This window comes from Semicossyphus pulcher, unplaced genomic scaffold, assembly GCF_022749685.1.
Source record: "Semicossyphus pulcher isolate SPU_LCO1_2020_fin unplaced genomic scaffold, fSemPul1.0.p SCAF_2, whole genome shotgun sequence".
In the NCBI taxonomy this organism is placed as follows: domain Eukaryota; kingdom Metazoa; phylum Chordata; class Actinopteri; order Labriformes; family Labridae; genus Semicossyphus; species Semicossyphus pulcher.
Window position 1 is genome coordinate 11,113,930 of NW_027211693.1, and position 6,414 is coordinate 11,120,343.

Here is a 6,414-nt window from a genome sequence, read left to right on the forward strand (position 1 = left end):
TCCTCTAGTTTCAGGCTTTTCTCCAGTTTTTGGCTGCAGGGATGTTGACCATTGTCTGAGGTGCCCTGTGTGTTTTCTTCAAATAAAAGTTAGTGTTACTCAACGCATTTACATCCTCATAAAACATTTGCAAAATCTATTTTCCAAAGTAATTTAAATCCTGCAGTGTGTATCCATCTGTGTTCTTCTTTACGCCGGGAACACACTGTTACTGTTACTGTCCTTTTTTGTGCATTGCTGCATATGTTTGGATGTTAGAGCTGACTAACATCTACAAGCTAGAAGCAGTAAGATATGCGTGTCACCCACGTGAGCACACAGAAGACAAACAAAACAGGGACCCTATATTAAACACAGTGCTACTTGACTGAACTGGGGTGCCAGTCTAGCTCAGCGGTTAAAGCATGCCGCCTCGATGCAGCGGCCCTTGGTCCCTCAGCCTTTTGCTGCACGTCCTCCCCACTCTCTGTTCCTGCATTTCCGACTCTTTCCATCTTATAAAGGTGAAGGCCAAAAGAAAGTATCTTAAAAAAAAGCTCACCCACTACAGAAAGTTTACTCTTTTAGGAATTTGAGAGCCACCAAAGTTTCAGGAAAACTCTCCTTTCTAATTCTCTTTTTCCCCGAGGGGTTTTCTTTGACGTCACGCGTTTTTAAACACATTTCTCTCTGGGGGAGGTGTTAGCGTCACATCAAACAGCCACCTTTGAAGTTCCATGATGACTTACATAACGACTGCTCTGAGTCTTAAAAACTATTTTTACTCCTTTAACAGTCAGGCTGTTGTCACTATCTGCGGGGGGATTTAAAGCAAAACGATGACACAAATCCCCCCGTTTATCTGCGCTGCTTTTCTCACAGCATTACTACATGTTTATCTTTTGCATCGTGCGAGTTTCTGCATCCTGTCAACAGTGTCACTGAATCCTCCGGGATTTGTAAATGCAAATGAGGACGCTGGGAAAACTAAGACATGCAAAAGTGAAACTGAGCTCCTGTTTTGGCCCGTGTTTGCTCGCTCCAGGTTGTGTTCGTCTACTTTGGGAAAAAGGTCAGACTTCTTGCCCAGTAGAGGAAAAGGAAAGAGGAGAAGGTAAGAAAGTAAAGGACTTTCTTTGAAGTGAGCTAAGCGGCTGTCGAAGCTCCACTGAGGCGCTCTCTGTTCATGCAGGACGACCAAGCAGACAAATCCACCTCCACCTTCATTTGCAATATTTTTCTAGGTTAGTTTGCAAGTGATTTACATGTGTTCCCTCTGGAAGGTCTCAGTCGGACAATTTGACCTCGCAATGTTTTTGCACGAATCAGGAAGAGGGAAAAAAGCTGAATGTTACATGTCAGGGTATCCATGTCATTTAGAACAACCTGTGAAAAAGATAAACAGTTTATAAGAACATGCCGCCACCTTCAATACAGAATGATGACTTTCAGATTTTCTGTCTGGCTCTGTGACAAAAACCTCTCCTCCTCCTTCCTCTATCTTATCAGGGCTGCTTTCACTCATTTCACTAAAACTTGGGAGCTTTTTCTAGAAGCTACAGCAGCTTGAAGGCTATAAATTACATTTATTCACCAGGAGAAATATCTCATCACTGAATCCTGGCATGTTGCTTGAGTAGTTCTCAGGCAAACATCCCCAACAGTGCAAAAACATCAGTTTTTATCTTACAAGAATGTGATCCTCTTATCAGGAGGCACGTTGATGATTTCAGCCTGTTTTCCAAGTTTGATTAACAACTTACCCAGACAAAAAACAATTACGTGTTGCAGGGCTGTACCCAAAAGTCGACCCAAACAGAATTGGATGAGATTGCTGGGTAAGTCTCAGAAAACGACAGCATTTAACCAATTTGCAGCATTACCGGCCAAGCCTTCCCCTTTAAGGAAAATGGCCGTGTGGGAATGCATTTGAGATGGTCTGACAGGAGTTTGTTACAGGAACTGGGGTGTGTTCGAAATGCCAGTACTATACACTGCATACTTCGTTCTGCAGTAGTCTGTAGCTTGGAGGAGCTTTTCAAACTCATTTTGCAGTGTGCAGCGCCAGGCGGAAGTAAACAATAACCGCCGCTTCTTTAGCTAAAGCGCCCCCTTCTGTTGGAATGCTGCTGCTGTCCGTCATTTCATCTGCCGCTGTGACGTTCCAGCGCTTTGCATTGTGGGATACAGTAGGCGAGGTAGACTGGTCCGATGCATACTGGAGATTTTTTCCAAATCAGTACGACAACAAGGTATTTTTGGCATACTGCACATGTTGCTTTTGTTTCCATACTACATACTACACTTTGGCAAAATTAGTACGTACTGCTAGTATAGTATGGCATTTCGAACATAACATGGGTCTCCCTGGAGTAGTAGAACCCTGTAAATGGCATAAATACCACACCCACAAGACATATAAAAGGAAACAAACAACCACTAAAATCAGTAAAAATCAGTGTTCACATATGAAAGAACAGAATGGTAGTTATCATAAAAAAAGTTCTGATCGCTGATGAAAACTAAGGTGTGGCTGAAAGCTGCAAAGACGACCTTAAATTAAGATTATTTTACAACACTTGTAATCGTAAGTGTTAAAAGGTCTATTTTGGCATGTGCAGTGAAGTCTTTTTAGAGAAAGAAAAAGAGCCATTGCGTGCAGAGGTGTGGTTTGTAGCCGGTCTGTGATGGCCGAGTATAAATAGAAGAACCTACATGTGCAGTAAACTGTTAGAAAAAGATGTCAATAAATAAAGAAACCATAGATAAAAGTGTGTTTTAAACATCCTCCTGTGGCCTCCTGGGATTTGTTGTATCACTTGTGTGTGTGAGTTTATGTCTCTTACTCTGGCTTACGTCTGCCTGCACGATATGTTGCATAACTCCAGCTTCTCCTTCTCTCTACTGTTTTTATTTTCCTCTCTCTCCTGCATCTGTTTGTGTCTGTTTATCCCAGCATGTTTACCTCTCGGGATGTTGATTTACCTGCATCCTGCTCAGTTTTATGGCTGTATTTATAGTCTTTTAAGCGTAGCTGAAGCAGCAACACCAGCCTTTAAAAGATCACTCTCAAGATCTGCATATATAAGTCATCCAAAATGATTTATTTTTTGATTTGTAAACTTTGCAAGACATGAGTGAGTCATCGTCAGCGTTGTAAATCGTGACTCTCGTACATCTTTTTATCTGCCAATCATTTCTAACATTTGTGTACAGTGTGTATGTTGCATGCATGTTTCAGCTGCAGACTTCTCAGCGTCTTGAATCAAACAAATGCAACAATGTGTTTCTAGTCAGTCAGTGAGTGGGAGTCTAATCCTGGAGCTGGACCCAATGTGGCTCTAATAGAACCAGAATCAAAAGTTTTTAAGTAATTAAGAGCCAGATCCTTTGAAGCTGGACTGTCTGATTCAAAGATTCGGTTTACTTGGAAATCCAGATGGACTGAAGGCATGAAGACGACCAGCCTCAGTGCTTCAGTTTATCAACCAGATTTGACATGACAGGCTGAGACAGAATAGTTATTGGTACTCTTTGAACTGGTTTGTTCTCCCTGCAAATCACAACGATAAAAAGAAAACCTTTGCTGCGCTTGATCTGTTCACATGAGATCAAACTCCTGGCTTCTGTCTGAATTAACCAAACCGGACAGAAGTGAGTCAGGGTCTGTTTATTTCTGTGATTGGCAAACTTCTTTTCAGACATCTTCTCAATTACATGGATAAAGCAAGCTTTTGTTTGTGCACATTTTTGTGTCTTTTATAAGCTACGATTTGGAGTTACAAAAGTCAGACTTTGTCAGAGTTAGATTTGTGGCAGAGCTGCACGGTGGTTAATGCTGCAGGTGGTTTGACTTTGCATGTTCTCCCTGTGCTTGCGTGGGTTCCCTCCGGGTACTCTGACTTCCTCCCACAGTCCAAAGACATGCTTGTTAGGTTCATTGGTAATCTCTATTAAGGGACGTAGATTTCCAGGAAGGCAAGTGTTCCGGTTTCTGTTTGAACTACACTTGTAGTCTGAGTAATTTTGACCAGGCACGTACCATCATGCTTCGGCGTATGCAAGAAAAACTGTCCGTGAGGAGAGCAAAAGCAGGCGGAACGTAATCTGCCATAATGCCATCAGCGTGATCTGACGATTTAGCTTCCTATTAATCTCTATAAACATCTGCATGCTAACAGCTAACACTCTGTTCTAGATCTAAAATTTAAATTGAGGTGAATTCCTTTGACGCTGTGTCACGAAAGCCATTCAGCGTTCAGATTTCCCGACTTCCTCGAATGCATCAGATCGATCCGACCTCCGTTCAACAATCGAGCATTTTAAAAGTTTTCTTCTCCTCTTGAGGACAGACCTGACAAAGCTTCATTTTTACTTCTTACAAATCTGCATCATGATGTTGAAACTTCTGCAAAGGTAAGACCCGTTAATAACAAGTAAATCACAAGGAAACGTTTTCTTTTTCTGTAACAACGCAGCACGCAGTAAAGGAAGTCTTCACGGGAAATCGTTTATCGCTTACCAGCCGGCACGTTCACTGGTGTCCCCTGAAGCTTTAACGTCTCAGAATATAGCCGATGGGATCTGAGATTGAGTTCATTAGTGACTCTAAAATTGGCCGTAGGTGTGAATGTGAGCGTGAAAAGTTGTCTGTCCTATGTGTCAGCCCTGTGATTGACTGGCGATCAGTCCAGGGTGTACCCCGCCTCTCACCCAATGACAGCTGGGATAGGCTCCAGCCCCCCGTGACCCTGAATAGGATAAGTGTTATAGATAATGGATGGATGGATTCCTATTTTTGCTAAGTATTAAAAACTTAAGCAAACCCAAACCCTTAATAGCTCCTGGTGTGTGACAGGTACAAAAGTGTACAGTAATGTAAAGAGATTCTATAATGATAGAAAATTGGTGGATTCATCAGAAATGTATATTTGTTGGACTTCTTGTGTTTTAACTGTCGAGATATTTTACTTTTTTGTTGTATGAAAAAAGGAATCATGTTGGTACCAGAGCGGCCAAACCATTTGGAATACCATTGGAACATTTTCAAACAAGACCCATCCCTAACAACACAAATACAAATGTTTTCTGAGTTAACCAGCGCCCAAAAAAATCTTTTTTTGCATGTGGACAAACAGCCCTGCGGACCAAACAAAGCACCAAAACAAAACAAAGACAGGAAATACCCAAAAGGCACCAAACAAAGACACCAAATCCCACATGATTATCCAGCCTCAGTGGTAGACTGTAACTAATATACTACACACTCAAAGTACTTGAGTATCTCCACTTCTTGCAACTTTAAAAATCTCCATTGTACTTTTTTGCTCAACCATATATGACTGCTTTTGCTTAACCTTCCTGTCCATTTATCTTCAAGTTTGGCTTTTTGTATTTTTTCTGACAAGCTGTTGGATAAAGTGTTCCTTGATGGGATCGGAACATTGTCATGATTCTTTAGCTAAAACAATTTAAAGCTCCTCTTGGATTAGCATCCAGAAAATGCTCCTCAGAGCTGAAAGAGGGCTGTTTTTAAAGAGCTCATGAAAAGTGTTTTTCTTCTTTTAACCACTGCCAGTGTTTGGTGGGCACTTTGGCGATCATTATCCACTTCAGACTTTTTCTCGGGATGTCAGTACATTTTAAAAAAAAGAGAGGAGAGAGAAATCAGTAAAAGGACAGAAAACTGCAGAGAAAACAGTAACAAGAAAGCAATGACGCTATGAATGCATAAAAGAGAGCTGACGGAGAAACAGACAAGAAACGATCGCAGCGTGAAGCGGCAAAGGAATATCGCTGCGGTGCCAAGATTCCCTGAGGGAGATGGAGGGGGGATACGGGGGTACAACAGAGGACAGGCTCAGCAAAGTGCACGTGAGTCTGCGTGGGGTGCTCAGAGATGATGAATACGCTCCCAGGCAATAATCTATAAGCTGTGTGTGCAGGCAGGGAAGTGGACCGCATGTGAGCCCGATGATCGTGCACGCAAAGCCCAGATTTCCTGGAATGGAAGAGAAGCTGATGAATGTGGATGCACGTGAGGTGGGCTGTGTGTGAGTGTGTGTGTGAAGGGGATAAGATGGTAGAAGGAGAAGAGGAAATGAGAGTCCTGCTCTACTTCCTGCTGGAAGCCAGTAAGCAGAGTGAGACTCTCCGTGATACAGAGATTTTTATGGCTGAATGTGAGAAAGTATTCAGATGCCAAACTTTGCACTTTATTTTTTCTGCAAATTAATTCAAGGCTCTGCACAACCATGATAGACCCGTACATGTAATTTTAACTTTAAATTACTAGAGCTTCTCTCTTTTTACTTATTCATATTTTTAATAACCTTAATTGTTTTTGGTTTTTTGTGTCTTTATTGAGAGAGATGGAGCAGTGGTTCCCTACCTTTTTTCCTTGTATCTAAGAAAGGCTGAGCCCCCCTAGCCCGC